The following is a 13,749-nucleotide window of genomic DNA, read 5'->3' on the forward strand; positions in this document are numbered from 1 at the left end:
ATAGGTTCATACGTCCCATTAACTAGTAATTCATTTGACTCCAAAACTGCAAACAAAAATAATCCCATTGCTAATCTTTAAAAATGTCTTCATTGCAGAAAACCTGCATTTATTCATGATGTATTTTAAAGATTTTTTTATGATATATGTACTCATCATGATTACAGTGCCTCATTATATGATAATACCTGTTCCTAGTCATTATGAAAATCTAATTAAGAAGAAGAAATAAGAAAAACATTGCTTACACCTTCCAAAACCCTGAAAAACAGCTACTCAGAAAGCCTAACTGTGCTGGTCTTATATGAATCTCACCACAGAGAAATGCAAGCTTGAGGACAAAACAGGCACCAGGTGAGATGGATCTCCAGTTCCTGTGCTTCTGTAAGCGCTACGTACCAGTGAAGTTGAACAGAACATTGTTGTATGCTATTCTATTACATTCTTACATGGTAATACCTTCCTAAATTGTTTCCTTTAGCACATTTATCAGATACTTTCTTGAATTAATGAAGCTTTGGTAGAGACAATTTCTCTTGACAATAACAACTACACCCTGCCAATAGGTCTGTAGAATTATACTGTCACTTGCTCAGTTACCAAAAGATTTTCATTCTATTTTTGAAAAAACTTTTGTCTTTAGGCACTGAGCTTTCAATTTTGGCAGCAGCGAGGCTCTTTTCTGCCATAGTGCTATTCCTCTGCTACCTAATGGAATATTGATTGTTTGAAGCAAGTGTAAAGCAATCAATACATGAAAAAAAGGAGAAACGGTAAGAGAAACCATCTCCTCATTCTTTCATACGTAACTGGGACATAGAGAAGTGCACTGAAACCAACAAGCCAGAAATTTTGGGATTCTTAAAATTTTGTACGGGGTTCTCACTACAAGGCAAAGCTTTGTCACATCATGTTTGACATGACATGGGGATACCTTGGTATAACAGTTTATGTACAGTGGACTTGCAAGCTTATGCTGCCAGACAGTGGGACTGAGTGAACAGAACAAATACAGTTTAAACTACGGTGCAATTTTTCTGGTAAGCATCCACAAGTTTCTTTTTATTTGTTTTTTAAATAAAAATGAAGGAGAATGCAGAGTACAACCAACCAGAAGTCTGCAGGTACCTCTCTCAGTGTCCAGTAACAGCCTCCAGCAGGTGCCAGTTAGAGGTGGGACAAATTTGGCTGCATCAATTCTTACCCTTCCAAAGTCACTTGAATTAAATCAAGAATCTATCTTCACTCTGTTTCTCAAGGGAATGTTTAAAGTTACACAGCATTTTTATGAGGTATCTACCAACTAAAGCTGCAAGCACCAGGCTGCAAGGATGGCTGAGTGCTGGAGCAAAACACTTGCTATGCAAGAAGAGGCCAAAGGGACTGAGTTGGTTCACCCAAGAGAAAGCTTTAGAGCAACTATTATCACTGTGTCTAAGGTCCAAAAGGGGAAATGGATTGAGAAGATAAAGCCAGAGACTTCTCAGAAATATGCAGATAATGAAGAGGCAATGGCCACAAGATGCAACAAAGAAAGTTGCACCTGAATATAATGAAAGCATTTATACAATAAGCACGTTTAAGCACTGAGACTGACTGTGAAGAAATGCTGTGAAATCTCCATTCTTTTTAACACTGAGAAGTTTACTGAAGTCCTGAGACACCCAGACCAACAATGAAATTATCACAGAATCTTCAGTGTTGGAAGGGGCTTTTAAAGGCCACCTAGTCCAACTCCTCTGCAATGAACAGGGACAGCACAGCTAGGTCAGGTTGCCCAGGGCCTGATTCAGACTTGCCTTGAAAGTCTCCAGGGATGGGGCATCACCACCCTCACTGTAAAAGATATTTTCCTTATATCTGACATAAACTTATCATCTTTAGGTTTGAAATTATGCTTGCTTTGAGCAGCTGGGTTAGAAACATCCACAGGTTCCTTCCAATCTATATTATTCCACGATTCTATATTCCTTAAGTAAAAAAAAAAAAAATGAATTGTACTTTTATTTAGATGTAAGATGATCCTAATCAAATGGATTTTCAAAGACAGGCTGATATTGTCCCTCTTAAATTCTTTCTAAAATTATAATGGATCTTTTAATGAGTGACCTTCCTTGTATGTACCCTTCTTTGTTATACTTCTAGCCTTGACCTATTTTCAGCAATTTCTTGTCAGCTCAGCCAATCACATCAGAGTTGCTGCATTAATATTATCCTTCTTTCCCTTCCAGAGAACTACCACTAAAAATCCCACACACAACAAATTTCTGCAAACATTGACAAAGTCATCATCTACCATTACAGGTGAGTGTAGAGTAGCTGGAGTCCAAATTGTTCCAGTAAGTAAATACTAAACATGTTTTTTTCTAAATGTATAACTTGAGTTAATGTCTCACATGGTCCTGTCATTTCTTCTTACCTCAGAATTCATGCCCTTTTCTCTGGGGCCTCGGCTCTGCAGCCATTCTTCCACATAGTTCCGTGAAATCTGCTGAGTGGCAGAAATAATTGAGCTTAATTTGACGTAGTCTGGATGCAACATGCAGAGACAACAGTCCCTAAAGTGGTATTTGGCATCTCAGGGCAATGCTTTGTTTTTCTGAGCATTGCTCTGACAGTGTGTGCCCTTACATTGCCTAACCAGACTCGAGTGCCAGCGAAAAGGCAAATCCATAGCAGAATCATGGCATTCTTCTTTCATCAGTGGTCTTTAAACTGCTGAAAGTCTTGTGTGTGTTTGCACAGTCTTCCTAGACCACCGAGAATCGAAGCTGTGCCAACACAAGGTATTTGCCCCCAGATGTCTGAAAACCCAGGGTTCTGACATGAGGCAGTGGTGACTGGGTATTGTCAGCTTTTCAACTTATTTTCAAGTGTGCCACAGGAATAATCCCTGAATCCCTGTTCTAAGTTGAAGCTGGAATTACTGTCTAATGATAAAATACATTTAAATTTCCATCACCATGGACTATTCCAATTAATTTTTCTTATCTTATTCATTACTTGATTTCTCTCCCCCTAAGAACAGGTTAATAAAAACCCTTTGATTGGTAGGATGAATCATCATCCTGTGCAGATGCAAGTTCTTGGAAAAGACATAGGATTTTGAGTAAGCCACAGGTGGTGAAAACATGGATCTGGGGGCACATGGAGACTTCCCGTCTCCTCCCAAACAACAGAGAGTCAGGGTGCCCTAGATGGAATCTTACTGGATCATGGACAGAATGGAGGAAACTGACAAAAGGTAGACAATAAATGTGAGAGAAAAAAAAGTGAAAACATGTTTAAACAAGAGGTAGAAAAAAAAAGAGTAATTTATGTGTACTAGCTTCTATACATTTATATTACAAGATTAAGCCCTCGAACATTTGTGTAGGAGTCCAAGAATATTTAGAACAACTCCTGTTGTTCAGCTCTGAACACAGCTGGTGGTTACAGCATTAAAGACCACCTTTCATTTATCTTGACTGAGAGGTCCTTAGCACTTAAAAAATAATAATACAAGCCTCCATTTTCTTATCAAGTATGAAAGGAAGAACACAAATAGCAACTTTACCCGTGTCATTAAGCTCTGCTGTAGGAGGGCCTCTCTTAAGCAGGTTAAAAACGTCCTGGCTTGTCAACTAACATTTCTGATTGCTATGAACGTACCTAGGATCTTACAATGTTGGTCACTCAAGAGAAGAAAGCCACCTCTGCTGGGCTTTCACAAACAGTGACATTTCCTGATTTACCAATTAATGTATGGTTGACTCAAATAAAACAATCAAATATTACGTAGTAAGAAATTATAGTAATTAATATCTTTCTAAATTGTTTTAGTTCTATTGCATATCAAGACACACAATCAAGTTAAAATGAACCCCAGTCCACCCTTACGTCTGTCTTCTTCCTGTCCATGTTGGCCAGAGGAGCACAGAGTTTATCCCCAAGTACAAATTGAGGTAATTTCTCTGCTTGGTCAGGCTAGTAATAATATGCTTTTCTGCATTGAAAAACAGTCAAAGATGGCTCATTCAAGACTGCGTGCATTTGCTTGTAGTCCTTGGTTCCCTTGGATTTCTAAATTAACACAATCTCCATTAAGTTTTTACAAGTTTGTAAATTCAACTAGAGAATTTAGATATCTTCCCACCTCCTTATTTTCTTTGCATGCTTACCATGCCTAAAATTTATCAAGGTAATGACTACTTGACTAAAATTTGACCAAAATTCTATGCATACAATGCAGACACAGTAAACAACTGTGTACACAAGATAATGTAAATAGACAGGATTTCCCAATTTGAGTTCAAATCATGTGCTACATAATTCAGATGGCTCTTCAGAATAATAAAAAAAATTACATTTCTTGTAAGCACTCCTAACCTAATGCTTAAGTAATGGACTTTTCTTCCTGACAGCTTATTCTGCCTTACTCCTTTTTAAGTGCTACCAGAATCCATGTACATCTAATACCTTGAATCTCTAAGCCCAAAGCTCTAGGCCAATGACAAGAAGCTGAATCCATAACTCTTCCTGCATGGAAAAGCATAACAACAAAACAAAAGGCAAACCAAAAGTAATCATCTAGTCTATGATCAGCCACTTAAATATGTTCTCTCCATTTCTTTCTGCTCATTGTCCCATTATTCCATAATACCATACTATGCCAGTTTATGCCATACTCATAAACCAGATGAGAGATCATTTCAATATTCTCTAGCTGAACAATTTACAAAGTAAGATTTAGGAACGAGATCACCTTATTTCCATCTTTTCGGAAGATGCTGAGTTTAGGACTTGATGAAATTAATTTCTGATTATTTGCTTCTAATCAGGCAACTGCAAATCATCACAATTTCTTCTGTTCTCCAGGTTATTTTCAACACGGCTAATACGATTTTAAAATTTTTTGATTACAAGAGGCAGCACAGTCTGTTTCAAATTGTCTTTTAATGACTGTATCGGTGATCGGAATTAAACTAAAGGAGATGCAAAAAAAGGCAAAAGAGAAAAAATTCTACAAGGCAATTGTCTTGGGATTCTATCCTGATATCAGTTTGTGCATGCCAAATTTTTATCACAGGTTTTCACAGAAATAAGAACCATCTGATGAAGAAGCAAAGAAAACAATTCAAAAATAATTAAGAAATAGATGATACAAAGCAAGCAGAATGCTTTTCAGTAACGGAAACGTTGGCAAGCACTATAAGCAGTGCACACAGTCTTCATGCAGGAAAGCAGAGACATACAGTTGATTTTAATTTCAACCTCATTTGAGACTGAAGCATGTGATTCACTGCCCCATTTAGTTCAAAATTAAAATTAAGCATGTGCTTAAGTACTTTCCTGGACTGGGGCCATATACAAGAGTTACACCGGTTGTGAATCCCTATGGCCACAAGTTGATTCAGAATGGAAAAGTCAAAGCTTTAAGATGAAATAATTGAGGGTTTTTTGATTGTTAAACTAAGTATGCATTGGTAACAAGGAAAGCTGTAGCAGTTGCAACAACATAGGAACTGCTGCCCATCACAGCAAGGCTTCAAGTGGACAAAGCAGTCAGGCAAGGCTTTTTTTTTGTAATCATCTTGTCTCTCTCCTGCTCTCTTTCAGTCTAACAAGATCAACCTACAGCCTTGCATATTTTATTAATGTTACAGCAGGTCAGACTGCACCAGTGTGCAATGATTTGGTATTGTTCAATGCGCAGGAAGCAGCTGAGCTTAGAATGATGCAGAAGTACCATGCCTTTCTCAGAAGACAACTTCTTTCCTCAAGAAAGAGAAGAGAGTGTTTGTGATTGATACTGAGGAATCAGAACTGCTAGAGATAGTATCTTCAGGTCAGTTGGGGCCTTCCCCATTTCAGCATCCATCACCTCTTTTCAGTTCTACACTTCACACTAATTGAGCCCAGAAGATTCTGGCCTGACAGGGCTATTTGAGCCTAGAAGTATTAAACTGGAGAATTATGATGTCCATATGTTGTTAAGTGCCTGACTGTAGTCCCAGAGAGGAAATGTTCCAATGAAAACAGTTAAAGAAAAGAAATTAAGAAGAAACTTGCCAAAAGAGAAGCCTACCTGAAAGAAAAATTAAACTTTCTTTCTCTTTATGGACCATCACTTTGTCACTGAAACTGCGTAATACAGTATGTCTCTGGACTTACCTGTGTTACTAGCTCTTCTACCACCTCAGCTACCCGTATGACTGCTTGCCTTAAACTCATCAGCCTTTGTCCACAACATAATCCAAGCAAACTGTAAATCAGTATTACCTACATGTTTTTACGTGCATTTGACTGCAAAATGGGACACACTTTTGTGTTCTGCCAAACAGAGATTTATAGAAACAGCTGAAAGCTTTCCTGGAAACTGCTCTGTAAGGCCCATGGGTGGTGCACCTTCTTAAAGCCAGACACCATGTACTGTTACACTCCCTCCAACACTCTGAAAGGCCTTATTCCCTCCTCTTTGTTTAAAGAAGTACAGGAGGACACCGTCAGCCTTCCTGCAGCATCAGCACCTCCATCTGTAAGGAGCAGGCTTTGATCACACCAACTTTTCCCAAGGCTCACTCTTCACAGAACAACTGATGATCCATCAGTCATTTCACACACGTTTAGGGGAAGCTGTGTGTCAGAGGATCACAGGTTTGAATTCGTATCTTTGTTTGTCCAAGGCCAGAGGAAATGGCAGGAAGGCTTGGAGAGGTTCGTCTTGCATCCTTACCCCATGCAGACATGTGCTGCTCCATCAGGCTACCTCTGTATCCCAAGCTGTCTCTGGCTACACTCCAGCCTTGTTCTGCATCTGCTCTCAATGGTAAGAGAAACCTGTGACTTTCACAAAGAGCTTGTACTGGTAGCTCTGTTAGCAAAGTTATGCTGAAAGATTTCACTTCGTACGTATTGTAAAGAAATTTAGATATAGGTGTGAGAACTGAGCTTAGCTTAAAAGAATGACAATTCGCTTGTGAACTTGCAGTATTTATTTTTGAAGTGACTGTCCAGAAATTTGCCAGGTTTTGTTTACTATTTCTATGAGGGCAGCCTGGTGGTATTTGGGTTGGTCCAGTGGGTGGTGACCCTGCCATAGCAGGGGAGTTGGAACTAGGTGATCTTAACGGTCCCTTCCAACCCAAACCATTCTATGAGTCTATGATTCTGTGCATCCTTGAATAGAAGTTTTGCCAATCAGCAAATGCCACAATAAAAGTACAAGCATCATTTAATACCAGTGCCTTACTACTCCTACTGGCATCCTCATGGCTTTAGTCATTTAACTACTTAGCCTTTAAGTAGTTCTCACTTTGAGAACACGTTCTGAAGCATCACGCTGCACAGCCTGGTGAGGGACAGAATCTGCCTGGGCAGGAAGCAGCTACACAAAGATTTGGGACTGAAGTCCTGTTTCTGCTCATTTCAATGCCAGTTGGAGTATTAACATAGGAAAGGAATGCCTATCTTGCCCCTCTGTCTTCTCACATTCATACAACATCACAGGTGAGATAAAATCATAGGTTAAAAACTCTCAAAGGCCAGTCGGATTCCTGCCATAATGGTTACTATACATAGTTGCAGAGCCCTGATGTTGGCAGACACATAGGAAGAAAAAAGTCTTGTTTACAGAATATTTCCTTATCAATATGGGAAACTGTAGGATGGCTCTTTGTTAGCATTTACTGTCTCACATTTTCTCTTTGAACAGCTTGCAGAGCATCTATTGAAAAAGATAACTGCTGAAAGCTGTACATAACTAAACACCAGGGCTGTAAAGAACAGCAAATGTGGATTCTTTTTTAATGAGTTTCCTTCCCAAGTCTTTGTGCTACTGTGCATCTGTTGGTGGACTGTGCAGTGAGGTACCAGCTATGCATATAAATGGGCAGGCAGAAAATCTGCTTGGGAATTTGATTTGATGCTTTTTGTCTTCCTCTATAGAGGAAGGAGATGTTTTCAAAAAAATGGAGAAAATGTTACTGCATTTTTGTGCAAGCATCTCTTCTGGTCCAGAATAGCTTTTTTTTTTTTTTTTTTTTTTTCCATTTTAACCACAATAAGGGCAAAAGAGACAGGACAATATGCAGGAATCTCATGCAACTGGCCTGACCTACAGCTTCAGTTGTTCTTGTTAAGCTGTCCTTCTTCAAAGGTTTGTTAGGCCACAAAGTGGTTGAATCTATGTATGTTATTCAGGGTACTTATCTGTCAAGAGAGCTTTAAAATTCAAGTCAAGGATCTTGGTGTGAGCAAAAGACTCCAAAAGCAAAAGCTGCCAGCTAGTGGCTATTGAGTGAAGGTTTGTTTTCTGGCTCTATACACAGTTCTGAAAATTCTAGAAAAGACTCATTTTTATAGATTGAAAACTTACTTTCGAAATTCTTATTTTTGTCTGTGTTTTTTGTTTTGTTTTGCTTTTCAGGACACACTTTTCCTTCATGAAAAATTCTCAAAGTTCTTGCCAGTCCTAAAATTAGACATCTCAGCTGGACAGAAGATAACAAGATTTTCTTACTTCAGTAGACACTTATCATTCGAGGGAAATGATTTCAGATGTGCTCCTTGGGAAATATTTGCCTGATTAAAGCCTTGAATGTTTTATAAGATGTTTTCCAGTTAGTACATCTCCCCTGTACAGCATCACCCAGCTATTGCCTCTTTCTCCAGACAACCACATTTATCTGCTTCCCTTTTCCTATGGTCTCCCTCTCCTCTCATCAGCACCATTTCCTCAGAGCACTTACACATATGCACAAGCAAAAGCCCATTAAAGTTAAAGCACGTGTTTAAGTGCCATGACTTGCTGTGTGAGGAGTGTTGAAGTGCAGGACAGAATCTGATCTCCAAAAATGTCTCTTTGTACTAACTTTGTTAGCTCATATAATTCCAGACAGTCTTCAAATGCACCTGCTGAGATCCCAAGGAAGCACTGAGGGCTTTTTCAAGCTCCAGGCATTGCTCTAAGGATTTAATGAACTGGAAAAATTTTATCCACTAATGACAAGCCACTGGTTTTTGATCCCTTTTCATCAAATATGAAACATTCATGAGAAAATTGTATGAGAAACAGACTTTTTAAAATAATGTTTGACTCATTGCAGCATCTCAAGGATGGAAATTGAGTCTTGTATAGTCCAGGTACTATTGTGAATGTATTTAGGAACAACATGTTAGTGCACAAAGTAGGAAACAATATGCATGAGGGATATGTCCCTTGGCAGTTTCATCCCTTTATAGACTGTCCTTTCTATTTTGGGGACTGGCTGGGCTGGTCACCAGGGGAGATAAATCACCACAGTCTGCAGGGTTGTTAAAGGCATGCTCTTGTTCTAAGCTTGCTTAAGAACTCCAGAATCCACCATGTTTATGCTTTGGTACTCTCCTTTCTGAGATACTAGCCTTACTCTTCGTGCCTTGAACAATAAGGTGACTGAGCTGTTCATGTTTGCAAAGTCCTGACAAAGTGGGGTCTAAGAAAGGAAACACTGAACTGGGAATAAATATCAACAAAGTCCAACTCTTCTAATCTGTAATTCTCTTGCAAAAGATTGACCTCCTAGGTCTCTATGGCATTATCTAACACAAATGCTTTGTGATTTGGACACATGAATTAATGTTCAACACAGACCCAGAAAACATAATTACATAGCTAATCTAAGTCCCATTTAAAGTTAGGCCACTGGCAGAGAAACAGTGGAGAAAAGGAAACAAATGACATATAAAATAATGCTGTGGGCAAAGCAAACTTGAACAAGCTGAAAAGAGAAAGGAGGAGATCATTATCTAAATGAAACATAACAACCACTCACAGCTTGATCTAAAGCTCAATGAAGTTAATGGAAATATCTCCATAGACTTCTGTGAGTTCTGCATTAAGCTTTCAAACATTATGAATTGGAATACTAAAGGTTTTTTGTGTGTGTGTTTTTGTTTGTTGGTTGGTGATTGTTTTGTTGTTATTGTGTGTTTGTTTAGCATTTCACACAATTTAGCTCTGCAGAGGAAATGTCATGAAGCAGCAGCTCCTCTTCCCTGTCATTTCCTCCCAGGCCCTCAACAGCACCACTGATCAGGTGAGATGTAGTCTTTAAAATGAACCAGGACCTGTGATCACTTTGTCACATAGCTTAAAGCAGACTTAGAACAGTGGACGCTTTCAGAAAGGATGTTTACCAGTTACCTCAGACAGGCTGGATTGCCCATGACCACCATCTCAGTGGCATTAGGTATCCAATACCTTGGAAACAGTCGTAACATTAAAATCTCATGAGAAACCAAAAATGTTTTAAATGAAGTTGATAGTAGAGAGTACATACTAGAAATATACACTTTCTGCTTTGTCACATCAGAGAAATTGGCTGAGTTGGTGAAATTCTAATGTAGACACCATACTGGGATGTGTAAATAGAATCTTGATTCTCCTTTGGATGAAATGGGTCACCTACAATGGTTTTGCCCAATCACGATATTGAAATTGAGGGGAGCATGGCCCATTTGTGTCTCTGCAAAGCTCCATAGATTTGCTAACTCTTGACAAGAAACAAGTGAGCCATTTTCAGAACAGGCTACCGTAGACAGGTTCACATAGACCATCCACCTGGTACTCCCATGCTACAGCCACTAATTTACTTTCACAGCTGGCTGCATGACACTTTCCAGTGAAAAAACGTATGTGTTGCTGTAGAAACATTTATAGCAGGAACAATTGATCTATAGGGAAGTAAAAACACTTTAAAATAGTTCTAATTACATGCAGCCCTGTCATGTTGTTAAATGAGGCCTGCTGCTATTTTATGAATAATTTGCAGAATCCATTGTAAGTAAATTATATTAGGAATTGGGAATAGGCTCTGGACTGCAATGCAGCAGACTTTTCTTTCCTTCCTGCCTTCTTATAATACATTCAGAGTATTTGTTATAGCTACAGAACATAATTGCAATTATACTCAAAGACAAGGAACTATAACATACAAACAACAGTGTTTCATTTCCCACTAGATTCTGACTTAAGCAATACACGGAGCTGTGTTAGCAGGAACAGAGACTCTTCCCAATCAATGAACCACACAAAATGCTTTGCCTGCACATGGCTGTAAGTTGCAACTGCAAATTTCCTTTTAACCTTTTTAGGTTGGTGCCATGAAGCCCCAAAATGTTTCTTTTCTTCTTGAAAGGAAAGAAGAATCCAGTATCACGCTATCTGTAGTATATCCTGGAATGTATGCCTCCCAAAATTTGGCACAACCACAGAGCAGAATCCCAAATAAAATATGAAAATATTGAATGTTCCATGCTCTGCCCAGCGTTGTCTTTAAGAGCCCTGTACCAGAATGGCTCTTTCCTGTCACACTAATCCTTCTCACTCCTACAGATCACTCCAGTTTGTCCCCTCATCTAATCCAAATCTTGGTTCTCAAACACAAAACCAAGTTGTTTATACATTTTCTCCATGCCAAGAAAATATGAGGTTCTCCCTTTCCCCATGCAGAGAAAATACAGATTTCCCCTTTCTCTCTTAAATAACTGCACCAAAACACACATAAGTCCTTTAAATGAATTCAATATAGTGGTCTTCCTCTGTATCTACACCATAAAATTTGGCTATGAACTTTAACAAACATTATCAGTTTTATCCTATCTACTTTAAGAGTAGGAGGGCCATGATAAACACATAACGTGGCTGCCAATGTAAGGCTTGTTCACAAGGTTGGACAAAATGTAGTCACTAAAACTAAAGAATATTCTTGTTTTTATGGTATGGTTCAGAAAACCCAGAAATTGATCATAGCATTACCCATACTTGGCTGCTGCTATCTTCACAATTCCTGCAAAGTCATAATAAATATTTATTTTAACTGCATAGGTCTTTAAACATACCTACATTGTCAACATTAATGCAAATTTAACATACTTGAGTCAAATTCCATAGTCTTCCTACATGCTAAATTCAGTGGGCATCTCTGGGTAGATCACTTCGTCCATAACATCATTTCTGCAATTAGAACACCACCTCTTCTATAAGACACACGTGTCTAGTGAGAATTGAAGGACGAACATGATATAACAGCAGATAATATGACAACTGCCCTCCACTTACACAAACATCTTTCAACAACCTGGGAGCTGAGTGTAGGCCTTGTGACAATCAGTTCTTCCTCTAAGATCATAGATAGCATCACATTCTTTCATACCCATTTTTATCTTTGTTATTATTCGTTTTGAAACCTGTACAGGGATAAGGAGCAGATTTCTACTTACATGACAATATCTACTTGACTTCAGAACCAGTTTTGCATTTTCAGTGGTGTGTCTGCTTAGCAGCTCGTCTTGTTTCTGCCTGGGAACTCATTACAATGCCTGCAGTGTAGTCAATTACCTGGGAATATTCTGATCACCTGCTGCTGCTTTCTTTGATTGCCAGTGGCCTGGCTGCTCTGGTCCATCAGCACAGCTCCGATGCATTTTCCAGGCTGTTATTCTCAGAGATGTATTTTTCTCCTGTGAAGAGAATTCAGATTAAAACAGACAATTCTTTATGCATAAAATTCTCTGTGAAGATGCATAACAAAAATTGTGGCTTTTATATGATTAATAGAGCTGTCAGGACCTATTTGAGATTTAACTTCCCTGTTGTGAAAGTTTAACTTACTGGTTACAGAATAAAAATCTACACAGTGTACAATTTTATGGCAGCTGAGAGCAGTGTTGAAGTCATTTGGATGCATAAGAGCTGAAGCAAAACATGGCCATAAGGTGTCTTTACTATTTGGAAACATCATTAAAAATCAAAGTATTCAATACAGTGTCTACACAACTACTGTGCACTGGTGTGCAACAGCCCAAAGGACTTCCCCATTGCCTTCCTGCAGGAGGTCTCTCACTAGCAGAGGGTGAACCAGCAAATCCACATCTTCCTCAGCTGATCCCTGTCCTGACCCAACATTTGGCTATGGGCTATGGGCTATCCTAAAACACAGCAATTGTCCCAGTGAAACAAGACTGAAGTGCACACACACAAAATCCCATGCAAGAAACTCTTACTGCCTTCTTCCTTCTCTTGACTGCTTCAGTGTCTGTGGCAGTAGTGTCCAACATCAGTAAGAATTCATCTGATCAAAACTCCAGCCAGTAAATTTTAGATCATTGAAAGGCCTGTTCTGCCTTTTTCTCTGTCCTAAGCAGGCTGCTGTGCCCACAGGTACTCTGTGAGTCATCGCACTGTACAACTCTTGCAAGTTACTGTTTATTATTAGTTTTACCTAAATTTCAAATCATACCTTCAAATTCAAAATTGAAAGGTATGGTAAATCCGCAGTTCTACTAAGGGACTTACTATGCATAGTTTGGGGTAACCAGTAACCTTTCTGGCACAGGGGGCAGTTTTTTTGCAGTCTGGCTAGAGCCAGGAGCTTTCCAAGTTTTCACATAAAACATAAAAATATAAGTTAAACATTTAGCTTTAACACAGAGGTGTTAGAAATGGCTGCAGAAGCAAGACTCAGATAATTGAAACTGCATAATAACATTCAGCTTAATGAAATGTTGATGTTGTAACAATAGAAAAACATTGCAGAGTACTCATATGACAATGAGAATAATCTGATAGTATAGCACTAAAAAACATCCACTTGATTAGAGGCCAGGAAGCAATTCCCTTGGAAACAAATTCCATGCTCAGTAGGCTGTCTGTGCTGCTGGATAATGAAGCGGCTCCACGAGCAACTCACAGAACAACAACACAGCAATGAGATTTAAATATTTCTG

The 13,749-nt window shown here is 38.9% G+C and overlaps 1 long non-coding RNA gene across 1 annotated transcript in view; it reads right to left on the reverse strand.

Annotated features, from left to right (window-relative positions):
• LOC109370210 (uncharacterized) overlaps window positions 1–12,486 on the reverse strand; it is a 164,237-nt gene extending 151,751 nt beyond the window's left edge. Inside the window, exon 1 of the long non-coding RNA XR_014886839.1 lies at window positions 12,362–12,486. This is a non-coding gene — a long non-coding RNA (uncharacterized LOC109370210). The remainder of the gene's footprint in view (window positions 1–12,361) is intronic.
• Window positions 12,487–13,749: the final 1,263 nt, after the last annotated feature.

This window comes from Meleagris gallopavo, chromosome 16 (assembly GCF_905368555.1).
Source record: "Meleagris gallopavo chromosome 16, MGAL_WU_HG_1.1, whole genome shotgun sequence".
Classification (NCBI taxonomy): Eukaryota; Metazoa; Chordata; class Aves; order Galliformes; family Phasianidae; genus Meleagris; species Meleagris gallopavo.